General features: G+C 44.0%; 1 protein-coding gene across 4 annotated transcripts in view; it reads left to right on the forward strand.

Moving 5' to 3' along the window:
- The window catches only part of FHL2 (four and a half LIM domains 2), a 404,990-nt gene that overhangs the window by 274,819 nt on the left and 106,047 nt on the right, over nucleotides 1-24,124 (forward strand). The window lies entirely within an intron of this gene.

Here is a 24,124-nt window from a genome sequence, read left to right on the forward strand (position 1 = left end):
ACCTCTAAAGAAAGATCAGTTAGAAAAACCTAGGTTGCCACAAACATTACATCTAGAGAAATATCAGGGTATTAGCAGAACCATGCATGACCCAAGAGGGCTCAAACCTTTAACGTTTATTAGTAAAGAAATACATTGACCACCGTCCATTGAAGGAGCTTTGATCACCAAAAAGATGTCGGCTGAGAGCCGAGCGGAAAGGAGTTGAGTCATGTAGCTCCACCCACGAACATGTCTGGAAGCAATATACCCTTTGTCACTAGTAGGAAGCAGTAACCTATGGATGAGCTCTGGAGCATCAAAGTAGAGTTTCTCTTTTGTTTTTATTAACACTATATAAGTGATCAGAAGTGATGGGAAGTCTAGTAGCTAGGTACCATGAATACATTGAATTAATAGCATTTGCAATGCCATCAAGTTTAATTTTTAAATAAAGATTTTGTAAATTGTTTCGTCCCAAGTCCCATTGGATAATGTTCTTTGATGAGATTGGATATTTTATTGGACACATTGAAATCATCCCATAGTAAATCTATTCCAGTATGAAAGATAAATACTGAAATGAGAGGTAACATTTGGCTGCTGCTAGAATTATTGAGAATTGATCAAGAAAAATAAAATTGAAATTGTATTCCAAATGGAAATAAAACTGTATTAGCAGTAATATTTTGGTAGTTGAGGAATGCAGAGCTCAGTTTGGCATAGAAAAACGTACAGTTTGTTACACGAAGCACTTCGAAATATATAAAACTAAATAAGAGCTCAGACCTCCCACTGATAATAGAGGTGAAATGATAACTAATTATTCAGAGCTAATGTAACTATTCAATGAATATTTAACTTTACAACCGAAGGCATGGAATCCATATTGAGCACATACACCTAAGAAAATTGGTAATTAAAAAACTGGTAGCAAAGGTCTGGCAAGATTGATATTATAGAAATGAACTAGATCCTTTGGCTTGTAGGGCACTTGGGACAGATTTAGACATTTTTGAGAAATTGGTGGCGTTGAATGAACTATTAACATATTGTGATACATGGGTTTCTGCAATACATGTATAAACACTTGTCTCTCATTTCTTTAAATTTGTCGAATTGTGACGCACCCAGTCGCCAAAGAAAAGATGTCAGAACTCGCCTATTGTCAGTTATTACAAACAAGTTCTGATATCACAATGCCTGCTGCCAGAGCCAGCAGCCGGGGTGAAAGGCTGGCCAGGTTACGGAGCAGTTGTTTAAAGTATCAACAATGAAACATTGCTTTTCTTTCTTCTACTATTTTTTACTAGCTCGCAGTGACCTGCAGAAGGAATATGTTTATTTTTTTCATTCCTTAGATAATTATAGAAAAGTTAGAATCTTCCTGAATGTTTCTACACATTCCAAACTACTTCAGCTTTTTCTTATTTTTTTGTGAAAAATGGACTTGTTTTGAGATGTTTCTGTCACAGTGACGTTAACACCAACCTGATCAGCCGGATACAGCGGGAGCGATGTGAGAAGCTAGATTTCCTTCTCCCCTATTTGGAACTACCTGTGAGTACCAGAAACACTCATCAGATAGAATCACAATTGAGGAAGGGGAAAAAAGGGACAAATGAAACAATAAAGTTTCAGCAGTCAATATTTGCAGACGTGCACTGATGTGGAATAGTACTGACCTCTCTCTCCTTTGATAACTCAGTGTCTCCTGTATAAAGATAAAACATATCACACATGAATATGCACACAATGCCAGCAGACTCTATCAATGTAATTATGTGCTGTAATACACCTACTGTTTAACGCTGCTGCATGTACTCAATACAAAAAGGCACAAAAGGACAAAATAAAAAAATAAATCAAGTAGGGGTCTTATCACTTCAGAACTCAGTGATAGTTATTGTCATACTCCAAAGGCAAAGAAACAAGTCAGCAACCAGATAAAGAGAGCACTTATCTGTTACCAGGCAGTCCTCTGGTAATATCCTGAATCCTTATAGGAAGGAACCTTCTATTCACAACCACAACATAAAGGTGGAGAAAAGTATTTAACTAATCTTAGCCACTCAACAGCTCCAGGGGCTAAAAGGATATATTTTCCTTGAATTCACAGTTTTGTATGCAACAATTCACTTCAATAAAAGTAATGCGCTCCTGCGTTATGAAAATGACAATCCGAGTGCAGCCGTGCACTTCCTCGATTGAGATCTGAGCCTCTCTAGATTTAGAAAAGGATATCAGGCGCCTCCCGTATTTACCTCTTACAGGAAACTGGTAGCGATAACAATTGCAGGCAAGCGCACAAGCGCGAAGAAAAATTATAATTGAAAACGCTCAGAGAGTTGTCCCGGAACTCAGGCAATGCGCCCCAGGCGCAAAGGAATTATTCCATTTCCGCGCTGCCTGGCAATACAAACAAGTCCTTGATAACTCCTGGTAGATCTGGCGTCTTCCGGAATCTCGCGCCTCTAGACGCGAGGAAAGCAACCAAAATGAGAGCGCATACGAGCTCTCTGTAGTGAACAAGAAATATACCTCCAAGTTGGCAAACAATGTAAAAGTTACCGGAATGCTTAGCCCGCCTGAAGTCGAACAAGTTTGTCCCAGCAATCCAGGTGACAAGCACAAGCTTCAGGGCAGAAACGATTAAGTAGAGAAAAGACAGACATAGAGACAGGACGACATCCTCCCTAAGATTTCTGGGAGATGTAGTACACACATTTCATACCTTCTTTCATTCCTACATGGCGCTTATTGGACACGCTACCCTTGTTCCACGTTTGATCGTGACAGAACCTCCTCTCAACGACCGAGCTCTCGGCGGTCCACTAGGTTTAAGAGGAAACTGTGAATGGAAACGCCTCAGGAGACCAGGGCAATGGAGATTGACTCTTGGTTCCCAAGAGCGATCTTCAGGGCCATACCCTTTCCATGCTATAAGATAGTGTAGCCACCCCCTGATGTGTTTGGAATCGAGTATGTCATGTACCTCATACTCCTCCTCCCCTTCTACTTCCATAGGCAATGGTTTCTTAGGTAATATAGCCCCTGGGAGGCAGGGTTTCAAAAGAGAAACATGAAACACAGGGTGGATGTGCCATGAGGTAGGTAAAGTAAGCTTCATGGCCACGGGGTTGATTATACTGTGGATAGCATAGGGGCCTACAAACTTGGGTTATACCTGTGTGTTCCCTTTGAATTTCAGATGCTTCGTGTTTAACCATACCTTATCCTCCACCCTATAAGAAGGCTCTGGAGTCCTTTTCTTATCTGCATTATGCTTATCTCCGACTCTGGACGCATCAAGATGTGTTTTAGCATTTAGGAGCACTGATTTGAGATGTGCATGATGTTCTTGTATGGTGGGATGTGTTGATGTAACAGGTTGTTCGTAGGGCATCATGTTAGGATAATAACCGTTGAGGCAAAAGAAGGGAGAGTAACCCAAGGAGGAATATTCTGCGTTGTTATATGCAAACTCTGTAGTCCATAAGAGTGTTCTTCATTCTTCTCCATGTTGCAAGGTAAAGCATCTTAAATACTGTTCAAGGGTCTGGTTCAACCTTTCCTTTTTCCCATCTGTCTGGGGATGATAGCTTGTAGCTAACCTGGCATCTATTTTCAGAACATCACATGTAGCTTTCCAAAATCTGGATATGAATTGGGTGCCTCTGTTGGTTATGAGGACTGAAGGGAGTCTGTGCAATCTTACTATGTTTTGTAGAAAGGTAATGGCCAATTCTCCCGATGAAGGTAATTTAGTTAATGCAATGAAGTGCCCCATTTTAGTCAAATGATCTATGACTACAAGAATCGTATTGTAACCCAGGCTAGGAGGCATCTCCACAATGAAGTCCATAGATACAGTGTGCCATGGTGCTGGAGGTAGTGGTATGGGTCTGAGTAATCCGCTAGGTCGCTGGTGTTGAGCCTTGGCCTGCGCACAAACAGAACAGTCTGAGACATATTTTTCAGTGTCCAGCTTCAAAGACTCCCACCAGAAATATCTATTCATAATCTTTAGGGTTTTCTGTTTTCCTAAGTGTCCACCCAGAGACGAATCATGAGTCCATTACTCATTGTTGAAGAGGACCATCTGGAACATTCCGCCTTTTATCATAAAACAGCAAGTCTTTTCTCGTGGAACGATGTTGAGGATCTTTGAGGACCCACTCACTCACATCTAGATTCTCAACATGTTTCCTCACGTCATCCAGGAAGGCAGTAGTGGTTGTAAAAACCATTACTTCTTTTGGAAACAAAGCCTTCTGGAGTATAAGGGGGGTCTTCTGAGGGTGCTAAACCGGCTTCTGGTAGTCATGGATCTTGATAGCGCATCCGCTTTCCCATTCTGTGGTCCTGGTCTGTACTTGATTAAAAAATCGGAGTCAGCAAAAAACAAGGACCAATGAAGCTGGCGAGGTGTTAAAGCTCAGGCACTTTTTAGGAAGAGCAAATTCAGATGGTCAGTGTATATTTCTGCCGTATGACGGGCTCCCATCAAATAGTGTCTACACTCTTCACAAGCTCTCTTTATGGCCGATAGCTCTTTGTCGAGGATGCTATAATTCACCTCGCAGGAGGACAGTTTCTTGGAAAAGAAAGCAAATGGATGAAGCTGTCCTGTTTCTGGATGTATTTGGAAAAGGATTCCTCCTATAGCGTAGTAGGAGGCGTCTCCACCACAAAGAGTCGACTGGGATCAGGATGCCTTAGAATCTGAGCACTGGTAAAACAGGATTTTAATGTTTGAAACGCCTTTTCCACCGCATCATTCCAAAGAAAGGTGGTACCTTTTCGTAGAAGGTGTGTCATAGGTTGTATGATTTTGGAGAAGTCTCTGATGAACCTCCTATAAAAATTGGCGAAGCCAAGTAAGCTTTGTAAGGTCTTTACACTAGAGGGTGATTCCCAAAGGGTAATGGCATCTGTCTTCTTTGTATCCATACAAATCCCACTGGGTCCGATAACGTATCCCAGGAATTCCACTTCTGTTGTGTGAAAAAGGCATTTCTTGAGTTTAGTGTAAAGAGAATACTGCTGCAGGTGTTCCAATACTGCCGCCACGTGATGGACGTGGTCCTCAAGGGAAGCAGAGTAGATTAAAATGTCATCGATGTATACGATGCAAGAAACGTCCAACAATCCACTCAATACTTCATCCATGCAGTATTGGAATGCGGCGGGGGCGTTACAAAGACCAAAGGGCATTACCTGGTATTCATCCCCCCGCCGCACGCGTACCAGTTGGTAGGCTCCTCTAAGATCCAATTTGGTAAATATTGTGGATCCTTTTAGCTGATCCAACAAAACAGGTATCAGGGGCAGAGGATAAAGTTTTTTCTTCGTTACTCTGTTAATTGCCCTATAATCTATGTATGCCTTCAAGCCTCCTTCGCGTTTCGGTATAAAAAACAGGGGAGAGGAAGCGGGGATGAAGAGGGACGGATGAACCCAGATGTTAACAATTTCTCCAGATATTGTTGTAGATAGGTGGTTTCTGCCTCTGTTAATGCATAGATCCGACTGCAGGGGATGCTGGCGCCAGGCTCCAGGTCTAACACGCAATCATAATCCCTATGGGGAGGCCGTTTGCTTGCTTCTTGTTCGTCAAACACCACCTTATACTGTGAATATTCCTTTCGTAATGTGGAAACAAGACACACACTCTGAGTACTACAAGCACTGGCTAGTAATTCAGCAGCGCTTTTAGTTGAGGAAGGCATTGGTTTTCTGTCTCTGATACAATGTTCAGCACAAAAGGAGGAATTCATGGTAACAGTGCGGGCTGCCCATTTCACTAGCGGATCATGTAGCGTAAGCCAAGGCATTCCTAGAATTAGTTTGAAGTTCGGGGCATCAATAAGGTCAAATTGTATGTACTCAAAATGATTAATTCCAAATTGCATGGGTATCTGATGTCTGTGGAATTGTAGTGGACCTGACGTAAAGGCAGTTCCATCGACTGCTTTCACTGGTTCCGGCGTCTCTTTTCGTATACAGGGTATACCCAATTATTGTGCATATTGCTGATCAATAAAATTACTTCTAGCCCATGTATATAACAGGGCGTGTACAACAATGGGTTTCTCTCCAGGCGGTTCCAACGTGACACACACATTCATAGGGGCCACAGAATTTTGAACAGTATTAGCCACTGCAGAAAAGACCTCTTCTCTTTCTTGTCTCAAACAAGGGGTCTCGGTCTTGTTTGAGCATCCTAGTTTTCAGAATTTTCTGACTGAAAATCCAACACCGGCACATTCCTATGCCCCTTTTTATCTTTATACGATGCCTTGGTTTTTGATTTACAGTCCTTGATGTAGTGTCAAGGCTTCCTGCAATACATAAAAAAAATTCTTGACTCAGTGGTCCCCGTAGGCCACTGATTTGCATTGGTTTGGTCCCATCAGAGCCTGTTGTATGTTCTTCTGTCAGAGCCTTTGGACGGGAGAATAGGAAACTGGAATCGAAACGTTGTTTGTCACCCTTCGGTTCCTAAAGACGGTGGTCTAATTGCACAGTTAAGTCGATCAGTTCATCACAGGTAGCTGGCATATGAACTACTTGAGCCAATACATCTTTCAGCTCGGCCCGTAGCCCTTGGTAATATAAGGAAGTCCGTTTCAACAGGCCACTCTGTCTCTACGACAAGTCTGTTAAATGTGGTTATGTATGATAATAGATCCTGTGTACCCTGCCTTAGTGTAATGAGTTCCCTATCTAGGGAAAGCTGGTGCGCCTTCCTATCAAAGAGTTTGAACATTTCATCACAAAAAGCAGGGAGACTGAGTAACATAGGATCATTCCTCTCTATCAATGGGAAGGACCAACTGGCTGTGTCCCCGTCCAAGTAGGACATAACGACGGCTGTTTTGGACCGGTTGTCGGGAAATACTGCAGATTTGCACATAAAGTGCAATTTGCACTGACCTAAAAAGATTCAGAACTTTTTTGGATCCCAAAAATATCTCTCAGGTGGGGCTAATGGCAACTTAAGGGGTTGAATCACCTTTATTGTAAAGGGTCCTACACCTCCTACCTGATCATGTACTGTGTCATGGGTGGCGGGGGTGGTAGAGTCCAGTCCCAAATGTATGAGGCTCCCCTCGTGCTGGTAGGGCTACTACGGGACAACCCTGCTACCTCCCTTCTCATGGTGGCCATTTCGTTCCTTAATTCTAGGTTCTTCCCCCGGGAGGTATCCACTTCCATCCGCAAAGCGGTTAACGTTTCCAGCACTGAAGTGAGAACAGTGTTGGTGTCCATCACTCAGGCTGTGTGTACCCTTGGGCTTGTCACTCTGTCACAGTGAGGTTAACACCAACCTCATCAGCTGGATACAAAGCTAGATTTCCTTTTCCCCTATATGGAACTACCTGTGAGTACTAGAAACACTCATCAGATAGAACCACAATTGGGGAAGGGGAAAAAAGGGACAAATGAAACAATAAAGTTGCAGCAGTCAATATTTGCAGATGTGCACTGATGTGGAGTGGTGCTGACCTCTCTCTCCTTTGATAACTCAGTGTCTCCTGTATAAAGATAAAACATATCACACATAAATATGCACACAATGCCAGCAGACTCTATCAATGTAATGTAATTGTAATGTAATTACGTGCTGTAGTACACTTACTGTTTAAAGCTGCTGCATGTACTCAATACAAAAAGGCACAAAAGGAAAAAATAAAAAAATAAAAGAAATCAAGTAGGGTTCTTATCACTTCAGAACTCAGTGATAGTTATTGTCATACTCCAAAGACAAAGAAACAAGTCAGCAACCAGATACAGAGAGCACTTATCTGTTACCAGGCAGTCCTCTGGTATTATCCTGAATCCTCATGGGAAGGAACCTTCTAACCACAACATAAAGGTGGAGAAAAGTATTTAACTAATCCGAGCCACTCAACAGCTCCAGGGGCTAAAAGGATATCTTTTCCTTGAATTCACAGTTTTGTACTCAACAATTCCCTTTAATAAAAGTAATGCCCTCCTGCGCGATGAAAATGACAATACGAGTGCAGTCGTGCACTTCCTCGATTGAGATCTGAGCCTCTCTAGGTTTTTAAAAGGATATCAGGCGCCTCCCGTAATTACCTCTACAGGAAACAGCTAGGGATAACAATTGCAGGCAAGCGTGAAGAAGAATTATAATTGAAAACGCTCCGAGCGTTTTCCTGGAACTCAGGTAATGCGCCCCAGGTGCGAAGGAATTATTTCATTTCCGCGCTGCCTAGCAATACAAACAAGTCCTTGATAACGCCCGATAGATCTGGCGTCTTCCGGAATCTCGCGCCTCTAGACGAGAGGAAAGCTATCAAAATAAGAGCGCATACGAGTCCTCTGTAGTGAACGAGAAATATACCTCCAAATCGGCAAACAATGTAAAAGTTACCGGTCTGCTCAGCCGGTCTGAAGTCGAACAAGTTTGTCTCAGCAATCCAGGTGACAAGCACCGGCATCAGGGCAGAAACGATTAAGTAGAGAAAAGACAGACATAGATACAGGACTACATCCTCCCTAAGATTTCTGGGAGATGTAGTACACACATTCCATACCTTCATTCATTCCTACTTGGCCCTTATTGGACACGCTGCCCTTGTTCCAGGTTTGATCGTGACAGTTTCTAATATCTTTTATCAAAAAATGTCTAACATGGCATTTGAAGTGTTTCATTTTGAACTAGAGGTTCTTTTTTTTATTCTCTATGTTTGCAAACATGCTCTCTGTTTAAAATGAAAGATGTACGCACAAAGGTTTTATTGGTTTCCGGGAATGATGATGGGTGACCATGTATTTTATGGGATGAAGCACCCCCTGCAGTACATGATAAGGATATTGCAAGTCACCTTAGAGTCCCATAACATTATAAAGGAACTCTTCCTTTGGCCTTGTTCCTCTATATAGTTGTGGCACTCCAAGGTGACTTGCAATATCTTTGTAGTGAATGACAGGGGATACTTTGTCCCTTATAGAAGGTAGACCAAATGTAATCCTTGAGCACACCTTGGCACAGTCTTTAATGACTCTCCACGTTTCAGCCCCTTAATGCGTCCTTCATCCACCAGCACAACACAACTTCTTACTCTGCAAGCAAACTAGTACCCATCTTAATTTGTTGTTGTGTTATTGCTTGGAGAGCAAGCTCTACTTTCAGATGTTATCAGTAATGTCATGAGTGATGTCACTGACCATGTCATGAGTGATGTAACATGGGAGTTCATAAGCAGTGCATTGCGGGGGGCATCAGCTATAGTTAGCTCAGGTAACTATAACTGCGGAATTCTATGGTTTTGTGCATGTACAATTTGAGCCTAACTATAATGTCCTTGTAACCTTAGGTTTTTTCACTGCATTTCTAAGGTTTTTTAATGTTATTTCCTAACTATAACGTCCCTGTAACCTTTGTTTTTTAGTGAATTTCTAAGGATGTTTTTTATTTTAATTGTGTAACTGTCACATGTAAACTTTGAGAATGGGTGTGTGAGTGGCTGTATATGTTGTAGAGTGGGTATGAGTGGCTTTATGAGTGTGCAAGAGGGTGTGTGAGTGGCTATATGGGTTTGTGAGTACAATTATGAGTGACCTTAAGAGTGCATGAGTGGATGTGTGAGTGCGGGTCTGCAAGTGGGTGTCTGAGGAGCTGTGTGGGTCTGTGAGTGGGTGTGTGAGTGTCTGTGTGAGCTCCAGTAGGGGTCAGTGAGTGGGTGTAAGAGTGCATGTGTAGGTCAGAGAGTTGGTGTGTGAGTGGCTGTGTGTGGCTGTCAGTAGGTGTGTGAGTGCCTGAGTGGGTCTGTGAATGGGTGTTTGAGGGCAGGCATGGGTCTGCGAGTGGGTCTATGAGTGGCTGTATGAGTCTGCAAGTGGTTGTGTGACTACCTAGGAGTGATCCCCTAGTGGGTGTTATAGTGCCAGCATAGAGCTATGAGTGGGTGTGGAAGTGCCTGTGTGGGTCTGCAAGTGGGTGTCTGAGTAGCAGTGTGGGTTTGTAATTGGGTGTGTGAGTGTCTGTGTGGGTCTGTGAGTGGATGTGTGAACTCCTGTGGGGGTCTGAGAGTGGGTGTGTGTGAGTGGGTGTGTGTGTCTGTCAGTAGGTGTGTGAGCGCCTGAGTGGATCTGTGAATGGGTGTTTGAGTGCCTGTGAGTTTGTGAGTGGATGTGTGTGCACCAGTGGGGGTCTGTGAGAGGGTGTAAACATGCCTATGTGGTTCTGGGAGTGGGTGTGTGAGTGCCTTACTACAACTGTGAATGGGTATTTGGGTGCCTGCATGGGTCTGTGAGTGATGTAAATGTAAATGTGTGTGTCTTGTAAAGCGCACTGCTACCTGGAGGCGTCCTGGCGCTATAGACCGCTGGGGAACCCGTCCTGGCTTTCCCTGTGAGATGTTCCCTCCTGGGTATCGCCAAGGTGAAACCAGGCATCCCCGGCGTTTGTGGGGGGCCGTTGTGGAGATGAGGCAAGCTAATGCCCAGAGTTGCCAAGTGTAATCCCTGGTTAGAGTAGGCACCGAGGCGAGAATTATCGAGTCCGCTGACCCTGGTTCACGACCCTGCCGTGTCGGGGATTGAACCCTGGTCCTGGGCCGTCCTCTGCTTCCGGGTCTGCAGCCTCTAACCAGTGAGCCACATCACTCCACTGGGTCTATGAGTGGCTGCATGAGGCTGTGAGTGGTTGTGTCACGGCCTGTGTGGGACTCTTAGTGGGTATTGAAGTGCCTGCATAGAACTGTGAGTGGGTGTGTGAGTGGGTGTGTGGATTTCTATGGATATGTGAGTGCCTACATGAGTCTGTGAGTGGGTGTATGAGTGCCTATGTGGGTCTGTGAGTGGGTTTGTGAGTTCCTGAGAGGGTCTGTAAGTGGGTGTGTGAGTGCCTGTGTGAGTCTTGGAGTAGCTATGTGAATGCCTATGTTTATCTTTCACTGGGTGTGTGAGTGTCTGTGTGGGTCTATGAGTGGGTCTGTGAGTGTGAGAGAGGGTCTGTGAGTGGGTGTGTGAATGTGTGTTGGCCTGGGAGTGGGTGTCTGAGTGTCTGTATGGGTCTGTGAGGGGGTCTGTGAGTTTCTGAGTGGGCCTGTGAGTGGATGTGTGAGTGTCTGAGTGGGTCTGTGAGTGGGTGTCTGAGTGGCTGTTTGGGGCTGTGAGTGGGTGGGTGAGTGCCTATGTGGGTCTGTGATTGGGTCTGAGAGTGCCTGCATGGCTCTGTAAGTGAGTGTGTGAATGCCTGCATAGGTCTGTGAGTGGGTGTCTGACTGCCTGTGTGGATCTGTAAATGAGAGCGAGAGTATCTGTGTGAGTGTCTGTGTGGGTCTGAAAGTGTTTTTTTCCAAAAACTCAATTTTGTACCTATCATAGGTCCCTCTGGTACTCCTCTAACACCCCCAAGGGGTCAGGGAAGGGGTCAGGGTACCTCTATCCTGACCCCTTTAATTATTTTAAGACTCTGGGACCATTCCTAGATAATTAAAATGGCAAGCACAACCTTCCAGTCAGCCAATCACAGTGGTACTGGTGGTGCGTGACATTTCGGATCCACCGCTGTCATCCGTGGAAGGCCCGCGTCCCTAGATATACAATTTTATTTTTCCTTTAATATCTCTGCAACTACTAAACGGATTTACACCAAATCACAAAAAAGGACTCTTTCTGGACCAAGAGCTACCTCTCTGCCAAATGTGTTGTAATTCCATTCAGTAGTTTGGGCTGTAGTCCTGTTTCAAAATCCCTATGGGAAATTGCGTGGGAATTTTTTTTTTGCCCCCTCCTTTTTCTCGGCCCCCACCTGATGGATCACTCTGAAAGGTTCCATGCAAAACTAGACAAACCGTGCAACATTTTTTGGGAACATTCGTGAAGATTCGTCAAATGGCGCAAATGTTATAAGCAAGTCAAAAAATGCTTTTCCAATAAAAACTAGGCCTTAACTATAACACACACAAACGCACAAAATAGGATTAACTTATTTTTTGCACCACACTGTTTTATGCAAAGGGAATTCAAGATAGGAGATCGTAACATTAAATATTCTATATGGGTGTCATTTCCATTACATGAATTTAACACAATTATGTAGGGGTAGCCCACTCGCTAGCTGTAATGTTTAAAGTAAAGTACATGGAGTAAGTGCAAACTATCCTTCCATTTTACGCTATACAAATTAAGTAGTTCAATTCATATTACATATGTATGGAGAGTCTGTGAGACTTGTAAATTGTTTCTGCATGGCGTGCCTCCTGCGTTCAGATTGTTGGAAATAGTTAGCAAAGCGGACACTTTGTTAATTTGAAGTTTCAGCACTCATTGTACATTCATCAGATTAATGTGTCAAAAAATGCGATTTCTTGTAAAATGGCCAAGCAAAGTAGTCATTTTGAAATGTAAATTGCATATTGTGTAATACTTAGGTGTATACTTGGGTGTGCATGTGAGAAAATAGATTAAATCAGATAGGCCAGTAGAGTAAAGGAAAAGGAGATATACTGGTTGTGATTTTTACAATCCAGTGAGATGGATTTATATAAATTCATTTTATTGATAGTCATTGAGAAAATCCTACAAGTCTGGGCACATTAGCATCCAATTGAACTGAGATAGATGAAACACTCTATAGATTGGATTAAACTAATGAGAAGAAGATGGGGTAGAATAGTACACTAGAAGATTTGCTGTAGGAGTTCAGGTGAAGAGGCAAATTAAATTTGTTGGTTAGTTCTATTGAAGAAGGAATTAGCTTTTTTTTAAAAAGGTGAGAGTCCGTGTTTTTTACTGGACTGGGACTCCTCTCTTTTCATGCTTGTCATTTCCAGTCTGGCAATGTATTGTGGTATATATAAGCAAAGAGTATCAGCCAAGCATCAGGATTCTTTGTCCTCAACACCTTTGTAGATTACAATAGGATTTGAATCTGGTGCCTACATGTAAAAATGGCCTAATCATCCTCGACAAGGGTTGTAGTAATATGTAAGACAGGGCGGAAAAAAAATTGAAAGACAAAATGGGTCAACACCGCCCATTTCTCTAGTGCACCTGTGGGGTGAATTTGGGTACTCAAAATCCAAAGTGGATGACGTTTGGCTGTTTTATGTGTCACAGCTATTTCACACGTTTTGTGTTTTTCTTTGCCAGCAAACACAGGAAAAAAAACACACAAACCACACAAAATACCCAAACGCCCCACAAGTAGGTCATTTTGTGGTTTATTCAGACTTTTCTCTACTGATGCCAGATGGAAGTGGATTTACAAAAATGTGAAGATTTGCACCAAAATCCGTTTGTGCCTACAGTGGAATGGAAAAAAATTGCCAAGCCCATGTAATAAGGACAAATTTGCTCTTTGAATAGAGAAAGCTTGAAGAAATACTCAAATCACATCAAGAAGATTGAATGGTGCTGAAACCGGGCGCATAAGACAGCCAATGAAGTAAATAGCCTGCAAGTTAGCAGTGTGTAGAAGAATGATAAATTGATTCCAATCCATGCAGGAGAGTAGGTTGGTTGGAGCCCATGGTTTACTGGCTGAGCCTTCCTGCTACCTCTTTTCGAAATGCAGTTTTTTTTCTCTCATGGCCTCAATTTCCTCCAGCACACATTGTTGTGACACTAATGCTAAAACTTGGACGGTGCACAGCAAATCGAAGTGGAAAGCATTGGATAAAAAGTTAGCGAACATTTCAACTCAGATTTATAGGTTTTGGCAGTTTTCATGTTTTCGAGTTTGATGCTCTTTTTGTGTTTACACAGAACCTCTTTTCAGACAGATGGAGAACATAACCAGATATCAGACAGACAAGGCACGCAATTTGTTAAAGATATTTATTTTTTGGATTATTTTACTTGAATTATACGAAATCTATCACCAGAGAATTTTAATGTTATGACAAGTGAGATAATTTATTGAGCATATTCAGCCAAGATACAGCAAAAACCAAATCTCAACGCAAGGGAGCATTTGAAAAATAAATAAAAATGGATAAACTATAGAGATCAACTTTTTGGAGGATATAAAAGAGTAACAAGAGAGATGAAGTGAGGGTAAAAAAACCTCATCGCAATGCAAACTTTTCACTTCCTCTGACACCATTTTCTTACGGTCATTATTTTACCTGTTGATTTCGTAGATTTTCACTCAGAGAAGACAATGCTTTCAGACTACCTCTACAACACATTCTGTATCCAGAATTGTAAATTATGTCATCAGCATTTGTATGGTATATGTGTACCATGTTTATGGCAATGTAGTCCTCCTAGGATATGGTTATGTGCATTTCCACATGCTCTGGAATTTCCAGCTCACTGTAGTTGTGGTGACCAGACGTTGTTGTGTCTGTCTTGTGAAGTGTTGATTGATGATTTTTTTTGTTTAGTGGAACATGCACTTTGAGGTTCTCTTGGTAGCTGAGCGTGTGTGGAATCTTAGTGGGTTTGAGAGACAGTAGCACTTTGGCATTGATCTCATTCCACAAGTTTGGATGACTGTCCAGTGCCCAGCCGGCGGTATAGGCTTGTGTGGTTGGCGGCATCCCATTGAAGGTTACATGCATAAGGTGCAGTGTTATGAGTGCCAGATGTTTTGATTATCATGTTTTGTTGGTCCTGTCATGGATGGTTGTGTGAGGAATGCAATGTGCTGTTGAGGTTTCTTTGCATTACTCACTATATGGTTATGGGGCTTCAGTGTGGGCGCAGCGTTATGACTAGACTATCCAATGTGTTATATTGTTGGGGTTGGTGTTGATAAGTGTGAGGAATATGTTGTACTGTTTGGCGGCATTGCTTTGATAACTATATAGCTGTGGTGCTGTATTGTGCTAGTGGGACTTTGGTACTGTGCCTGGAGTGTTATCTTGAGTTTTGGGATCCTTTATTTATCTGGTCTACTGGAGCTTGTGAAGGGCCATTGTTTATGGATTACATCTGTTAAATACATGTATTTATATAAACCAGTGTACACAAAAGGTACATAGATCCCTTTGTAATGTTAGCAACACTTGTTTAGTACCGCATCTGGGTTTGCGTTTATTGGGGACGGGTAAGGTGTAACTGGTGATCTATTTGTCATCATATGAGATGCACCCCCACCCCCAATCCCCCACCAGGATTTCATGACTCCTTTCGATCTAACATCAAAAAAGTGGCTCAAACAAAACTTACAGTTCAGAAGACAATTTGAGCTCCACTAGGTCTCTGGGAAATTTAGATTCGGTAGCCATGCAGGAAGCAGCGGAACGTGGCTCCCAGATTCCTGGTTGCACCACCATGAAAAGGGTAGCAATGATGTAACAAAGGGGGCCCCACAGGGCCCCCTCTTGCCCATGTGCACAGGGGTGCATGCAGGGGGGCACATTTTGTGCTTCACTGTAATTTTGCATCCCCAGTTCCTGCATGGGAAGAAATGCACAACATGGTGCGTACGCTGCCAGTCCAGCTGCGATGCTGTTGAAGGCTCACAATGAGCATTTAAAAAGCACTGCCACAGGACCGCCATGCTGCCACCCGGCAGACCACAGAATTACTTGTAATCTGGCTGGTGGGATGCGGTGAGTTTCAGCTATCATCGAGCAAAGCGGTGGTGTACCGCCGGCTCCAGGCCCGCCGAATCTCATAATCAGGCCCTTAGTCAGAATCTTGGCTCGGTCTTTTCGGCCGTTCATCCTAATGAGATTGATAAAATTAATATAATTTTGGTGGGTAATAGTAAAACCTGCTTTTTAAAAATTGTACATAATTGTAAATGTATTGTAGCAAGCGCTGCATAAAAGGCTATTATTTTTTTTTCTATTTAAATCACCAAAAATAATAAATGTCAGGAATGTATGAACATTTTTAAAAAGAGTTTCTCATTCAGTTTCCTGGATAAACAGTTTCCCTAGTTTAAAATGATGCCTGAATTCTAGACAAATCTGACAGAATTTCTCTTCCCCTGTCATAGGTCGCACAATTAAAAGTCTACCATTGGAAAAGGAATGTAACTGCCATCTATTGATTAAAATGTAGCATTAAGTACTACTGCTCTGACAAGGCAAACTATTATATGAACTGTAATTATAACCAGCTGAAGGCTAGAAATAATGACGGCCTGTTTATGCGCTGCGGTAGGGAAGTAAAATATGCTTAAAAATACATTTTCTGACGAGCATCCAGTTAAAGAATTGTATCCATATGTACAGCGTTTTATCCCTTGAGAAATAGTACGTCTGCATTTCAAAGGCAGGAGTTTTCAAGTAGGTCTTAATGTTGTGACTGAAACATTACACTGAGTTTTTGGAATGCATTCTTTTACTTACATTCTTTTACTCAGAAAAGCACGCCACACCCCATGTGATATTCATATACATTTCTTCACTTCATTCCTTCTTTGCCCCACTGATCTGTGCAAGTATGTGTCCCAGATTTAGTAATATACCATAACCTACCAACGTGCACCTTCATCCCAGTCACTCTTGTGAGAATCAGAATGCACCCCTATTAGGTCTGGCTTTAGCCATCACCTTTCCACTTTAGTAAAATTATAAATATAATATACAGTGCTTTAAATGGAAATATTTAACTGCAGATACTCACTTTTTAGAGTAACTGATTGTGCATGAGAAGTACTAGTTCTCTTCCTTTCACATTAAAGAAGTGCAGGTACTTAGTATTGGACAATACCTGCCCATTTAAACCACTGACAGTATACATACATCTAAGGGCTTTCAGCCAGCCCTCTTCCCCCACTCGTCTATTGTGTCATACATATTTTCTTACGCCCACTAGACTGTAAAGCATGGGGGAAGGGTCAGCCCATTTCAGTCATTGGCTAACTTTACTGTGAGTGACAGCATTCTGTTCTTTCCCAAGCATCACACCAGCACCCAAAGTAGTTCCCTTTGGTGCTAGTGTCAATGTGTGCTTTTTAAGAACCAAAAACATTTAAAAAAATGCTATTTTTTAACATTGTCAAGAGCCCTGCAGCTCCCACACCAATCTTTCAGAAAAGCCATGGCAAAGCAAGACAAACACTAACAAATTCAAAAACATGCCGGCCAATGCCAGAACGATTACCTATTCCAGTGGTTATTGTGTATTGATACTAGAGAAAATAGCAGCCCACGAGGCATATATGCTGCATTCCTGCCGTGACACACCGCTGCTGCATGGAATTGCAGTTTATGATGCCTGGAGCAACCTCTCATTCACGAACATGCCACCGCCTGGAGATCCAAGGGGTTCTACCTAATACTGCCGGGATGAGGCAGTTCTTCTAAACGAAACTCCCGTACACTTGGAAGCACATTAAGATATTTGGACACAAGGCCAAATAGTCTACCTCTCCAGGCGCAGAAATCATAGGAACCCCTTCGGGTTGGAATTATCACCGGAACTAAGAGACTGCTTGAAACTGAAGAAGTCGCGGGATAATCCCCTGTAACTGCAATGAAACACGTGTTGGCTAAGAAGGCTTTTTTTTTTCTTTTGTCCTCATTTGCCACCTTGGTTTTGTTTTTATGATGAAGTCCAACGGTGTACAAGCGGAGTGCTGTCTCAGTTTGTTAATGTCTGGCAGGGCTTAACTTGTCCAACAATGCTCTGCCCTCAGCTCTTCCTACTTCAACCAATTGTAAACATCAAACGAAGACCAGTAAAAGGTGGAGAATCTTGCCACAAACATTGTGGGGGGGGGGGAGAAAAAAGCCCGGATACTCAATGTGCCCAGACCAATAATTGCCAGAACGCTCTTTTATTCGAATTGCCAGACCTACCCAGAACTAGCTTGGAGACTGCCAATGTAGAAGTGAACCAATCTTCAATTGTAGGGGGCAAAGAGTTTTTCCATCTCCTATATATCTCCCTTCTGGCCAGCAAGATAGAATAGAAAACAAGCTTCCTCTCCAGACTCTGAGCACCATCCAAGATACCAAAGATGACAAGTGGAAGATCAATGACGATGTTCAAGTTCAGGGACGACGACAGAGTTCTACTTACAGCTTCCCAGAATGTGGTCAGAGGTGGACACTCAAAAAACATATGGCAGTCAGAGGCGGCCGCCAAGCCACACTTAGGCATGCCACCACGCTCCCCGGGGAGAACTTTGAAAGCCTTAGTGGGGAATAATAGGCTCTATGCATGGAGAAAATGTGATTTCTTCGGAGCCAAGATGGTTTCACAACATCCCACAACATTCCACAAGATGAAGTTCAAAGCTCTTGCAAGTTACTGTCCACCATAGAGTAGGACCAAAGCTCATCAGGAAGTGAAACAACACCATCTCGTTCCTCTGTGATCAGTTTGTACCATGTTGAGATTTCTTTTTTGGCAGAAGATTTATCAACCAAAAGGGATATTAACTGGCTATGCCCACCTAGGGGAAGTTTCAGCCTGATTCATCACGCTGAATTGCGCTCGCAAAGGGCCAGATTCTGAGAATCTGGCCCTTTGCGAGTGCGATTTTTGCATTTGGGATTCATCATCCCAAATGCAAAAATCGGTAATAGCGATTTCGCTATTTTGCGAGGAATTACATTTAAGGAATCTCTATTTGAGATTCCTTAAATGCAATTCATCATCCATTTTAAAAATGCGAATTCGCAATTTCGGCCCGCTATTTACCGCGAGGTCAAACCTCGTGGTAAATAGCGAAAAAGTAGAAAAATGCTTTTAAAAGCATTTCTCTAAGTTGCATGTTGCACACACACATGTCCTTTGGACATGTGTGTGCGCAACACCTGTTTAAATTTGCATTTAAGGGGTGCTACAGGGTGTCCTTTGGACACCCCTGGCACCCTTTAAATCGCTATCTTATTTGTGACTAGCTAATTGCTAATCGCAAATAAGGAATTTGTAGGAATCGCATTTTATTTTGCGATTCCTACATGAATCCCGTTTTGCGAGTCTGTAATGGCGATTCCTTATGAATCGCTATTAATGACTCGCAAAACGGGTCTTTGATGAATCAGGCTGTATGTTTCCACGGGTTGGTCTGGAGGTATATGCATGGGACCAACTAGATATTTGTATGTGCTTAAACCTCTCAAAGTTAGGGCCAATGATGTTTCTCAGGTATTCCCATGAAAATAATTCACCCTCCAAAAATAAATCGCCCCATACAGCCAACCCAGCATCCTTGAGCGGGGCCGCAAGACAGTCATTCAACCAATCTGGGCTTTCTGGGAGATCCCAAAGCGGGGTCCGACTGCCGTAATACCCTATTTTAATGGCTTTGGTTAACTGGGCCCACATTTTAGCCATTCCCTGCAGAATCTTCAGCTTGATTTTTTTTTTAAACTTTGGGTCTCCGAATTTGAACAAGAACCCTGATTGGCTGACACCTGCTCCTGTAAGAAGGGTGGAGTACAGGGACCCCACCCCATACTCAGATGAGTTTTTTAGGAGCATTCTGGCATGGGACAGTTGGAATGCCCATGCATAGGTCTGAAAAACTGGGGCTGCGATTCCCCCCTTGTCCCTATGTCTCCTAAGCTTCTTCCAAGATATCCTCTCAAGACGCTTATTCCAAATGAAAGAATTGATGTCAGACTGCAATTTATTAATTAATGTAGGATCAAAGTATAACGGGATTGTGTTAAAAAGAAAATAAACCTTAGGTAAAACGGACATCTTAATTAAATTGGACCTACCTAAAAATGATAAAGGAAGATGTGCCCATGACTGTAACAATTTACGGCACTCCTTAGCCACAGCATCAAAATTTATCTTGGCGATCTGGTTAATATCCTTGATGATGTTAACCCCTAGATACCTCATCTTATTACCGAGGGATATTGAAATATTTGTTGGAATCTGATCTATATTCACGATCGGCCAAACCCGCATTGAGGGCTCTGCATTGGCTGCCAGTGCAAGAAAGGGTGAAATTTAAATCTCTCTGCCTTGCACATAAAATCTTGCATGGTAAAGGTCCTCCTGCCCTACAAAAGCTGGTGACCCCTTATAAGGCAAGTAGAACACTACGCTCAGACCAACAACACCTACTTAAGATCCCTAGGGTCAAAAAGGCCCGTTCAGGAGGGAGGAGATTCTCCGTAAAGTTTGCAACCCTCTGGAACTCACTCCCCCTAGGTTTGCGCTCTGAGCCATGCCTTTTGCGTTTTCGTAAACAACTGAAAACTTTTCTCTTTTGTTAAACAGCTGTGCCTCTCACGCACTTACATTTTTACTCTGTTTGGTCAAGCGCTGGGATGCTCTAGGGTAACCACGCGCTATACAAGACTGTTTTAATAATAATAATAATAATAATATTAATAATAATACTAATAATTCCATATCATCATCTCCGTCTTCAAAGCATTAATCTCATACCCGGAGATTTCACCAAATTCTGAGGCTGCTTTAAGGACTGCTTGGAGTGCAGTTTGTACCTCCGATGTATACACCAAGATGTCATCGGCGTATAAGGCCACCTTTCTCTCCCACCCCTTATACATGAATGGTAGGATGTTATTATTATCTCTTAGACTCTGGGCAAATGGTTCGATGTAAAGATCGAACAGAAGCGGGGAGAGTGGGCAGCCCTGCCTTGTACCCCTCGATATGTTCAATGGCTCAGTTAAGGCACCGTTTACCAGGATACGTGCGCTGGGATTCTGATATATAAGATCAATTGCCCGCCCCATTCTCTCACCCACATTGAACTTGGCCAAGGCCTCCGACAGGTAAACCCAGTTCACCCTGTCAAAGGCCTTGGTTGCGTCCAACGTAAGGACCGCCAGGGGAAGGGATTCCAATAAGGCCAAATCGATCGCCCCCACTAAATCATAAGTAAATTCATATAGCTGACGTCCCTTCACGAAACCCTTCTGTTCGGAATGAAGAATTTCAGGGTCCACCAATGCTAATCTCTTAGCAAGTACTGTGGAAAAGATTTTATAGTCCACATTTAAGATCGATATGGGTCTATATGAACCGCATGACGTAGGGGGTTTTCCGGGTTTTAGTATCCAGGTTATGGATGCACTATCCCAGGATGCCGGCGGGCTAATACCATACGATAAAATCTGAACAGAATTACACCAAGTTTGGCAAAAAGGTAGCCCTTGGTTCCAAAAGATCCCTTTTTGTTAAATGCTGTAAAACCTTTCAGTAGTTACTGAGAAAATCAAAATGAAAAAAGTTTTGACATCTATGGCCGCGGAGGATCCACGCACCCTCCCGATAACGAGCTTCGTGCTAATTGGCTATCAACACTCCAAATCAGGAAGTGTTGGCAGCTATTTTGTGCCTTGGTAGAACCGAGGCACAAGAAAAGACAAAAACAAATGCGCAAAACACGAAAAGGGGGCAGGGTAGAAACACCCTGACCCCCAGGGCCAACATAAAATGTTTTTTTTTTTAAATCGCAGGAAATGCGAAGGATCCTCGGATCCGGCCGCAAAAAAAAAAAATGAAGCAGAGGCTCCTGTGTTTCATTAATATTTAGCCCCTGGGTGGGCCGAATCCCGGGGGCAATCTTTTATTGTATGCCCCCCCAGCCCCGGGGACTGCCACCCCAGGCGCTTTTTAAACATATTTGCGGGGGGCTCACAGCCCCCCACCCAGGGGACCGTGACCCCCCAGGGCTTTTGAATGAAGTGGGTGGGGGCTCAAAGACCCCCTTGAGCACCGGGACCCCCACCCCCGGGGCTTATCTAAAATATTTGCAGGGTCTCACAACCTCCCGCAGCCCAGGTGACTGCCATCCCCCGGGCTTGTTTTAAAAAAATAAAAATAAACCTAACCTCTGTGAGGGTCTCGAGCCCCCACACATGCCCCGGGGACCACCACTCCCTGGGGCACTAAGTATGAAAATTGGGGAGTCCGTTACGGACACCCGAGCCCAGGGGACCATCCCCTCCCCGGGGCTTTGCTAATGTAGGGAGGGGGTTGTGCGGTCCCCCTCCTGGAGCCCTGTCATGCCCTTGGGGACCGCCACCCCCCAGGCCAGTTACTGCAATGTCCCGGGATGCCCACCCCCTGGACACTGCAGTTTGCTATGATATTTGGAAGAGAGAACAGGAAACCTGCTCTCTCTTCCAAATACCAAAGCAGATTGCTTTTCCACACGGGGAGCTGCATCTTAGCACCTCCTCGTGTGGAAAAGCAATGCCGGCTCCCCCAGAAGGCGCTGAGCCGACGGAACCGTGGGGGGATTGGGGATCCGGCCCCGTGGGATAGGGTCCCCGGGGCCAAAAAGGACCTTGGGGGGCCACGCAGCCCCCCTCCAATAATTAATTAAAAATAAAAAACATTGTCATGCCCCGGGGATGGGGTCCCCGGAACCAATTATGGCCTCAGGAGGGGGGCCCGCGGCCCCCTTCAAAAATGTTTTTATAAAAAAAAAAATTGGGGGTCAGGCCCTGGAGGATGGGGTCCCCAGGACCAATAAAATAGGAAAAGAAGGGGGGCCACACAGTCCCTCTTCTTAAAAAATATAGACCAGCATCGCGTCGGAGGCCCCGTCCCCTCACTGCTGCACTCTGCAAACGCGCCCCCAGGCGCGTTTGTAGATAGGGAACTAATTCCCCTTAAATACTGGGGGTCCCTGGGGGTCAACTAGCCCACCAGGAACCTCCAGTATGCGTCAGGGAGCTGCATTGCAGAGAGGTGTTCTGAGGCCACGCCCCTTTTTACACCTCTGTGCAATGCAGCTCTGTGGCACTTAATTGAGGTACCTGGTGGGCTAGTTGCACCCCAGGAACCCTCATGAATCAAGGGGACTTAATTTCCCAACTTAAAACGGCCACAGGGCGCTTTTACACAATGTTGAAGGGCGGGGACGGGCCTGTGGTGACCTGTGCACACACGCCCTGTGGCATGTTTTTAGTTGGGAAATTAATTCCTCTTCAATCCTGAGGGTCCCTCTGGGCCAACTAGCCCACCAGGTGCTTCCAGTAAGCGCCACTGTGCTGCGTTGCAGAGAGGTGGTGCAGGCCATGCCACTTTTTACACCTCTCTGCAACGGCGCATACTGGAGGTACCTAGTGGACTAGTTTGACTAGAGGGACTCTCAGGATTCATGAGGACTTAATCTCCCAACTTAAAACGGTCACAGGGCTTGTTTACACAGTGGGGAAGGGAGGGAACAGGGCCTGAGGTCATGTGTGCAAACACGCCCTGTGGTGCATTTTAAGTTTTGAGAAATAATTCCCCTTCAATCCTGAGGGCCCCTGCGGGCCAACTAGCCCACCAGGTGCTTCTAGTAAGCGCAACTGCGCTGCGTTGCAGAGAGGTGGTCCAGGCCTTGCTACTTTTTAAACCTCTCTGCAACGGCACTTATTGGAGGTACCTAGTGGGCTAGTTTGACCCTAGGAACTCTCAGGATTCAAGGGGACTTAATCTCCCAACTTAAAACGGCCACAGGGCGTGTTTACACAGTTAGGACAGGAGGGGACGGGCCTGAGGAGACGTGCGCAAACACGCCCTGTGGCGCATTTTAAGTTGGGGAAATAATTCCCCTTCAATCCTGAGGGCCCCTGGGGGCCAACTAGCCCACCAGGTGCTTCCAGTAAGCGCCACTGCGCTGCGTTGCAGAGAGGTGATCCAGTCCGTGCCACTTTCTACACCTCTCTACAACAGCACTTATTGGAGGTACCTAGTGGGCTAGTTTGACCCTAGGGACTCTCAGGATTCAAGGGGACTTTATCCCCCAAATTAAAACGGCCACAGGGCATGTTTGCACACATGTCACCTCAGCCCTCCCCCCTCCCTTCACCAGTGTGCAAACACGCCCTGTGGGGCCTTTTAAGAGGTAGTTTTAATCCCCCTGCCCTATTATGTACTAGGGTCTTACAGAGGAGGCCATGGTAATCACAGGGGTACCACAAAGCATAGTGCTCCCTAGTGTATATAGGTGTTATCACTGTATTCTAAGTGTCTTTTAAAATAGCACTGGCTCTAGGACTGGTTAGTCAGACTCAGTTACCACTAGTACCCATCTGAAAAAGTTGAGGGTACAGGATGATTTTGCAACAAGGCTTCTTTCTGCTCCTCTGTTTGTTCTTTCTGCACTTCTTCCTGCACTTTTCTTCGTCTCTGAGGACTTCTGTTGCTTCTTTCTGATTTTCTTTTTTTCTTTCTGTGCGTTTTTTCTTCTTTCTTCGCATGTCCTACCTCTGTAGGCATAGTTAGAAACTAACATTTAAAAAACCTTTGAAATGAATTCACC

The sequence above is a fragment of the Lissotriton vulgaris genome, chromosome 8 (assembly GCF_964263255.1).
Source record: "Lissotriton vulgaris chromosome 8, aLisVul1.2, whole genome shotgun sequence".
In the NCBI taxonomy this organism is placed as follows: domain Eukaryota; kingdom Metazoa; phylum Chordata; class Amphibia; order Caudata; family Salamandridae; genus Lissotriton; species Lissotriton vulgaris.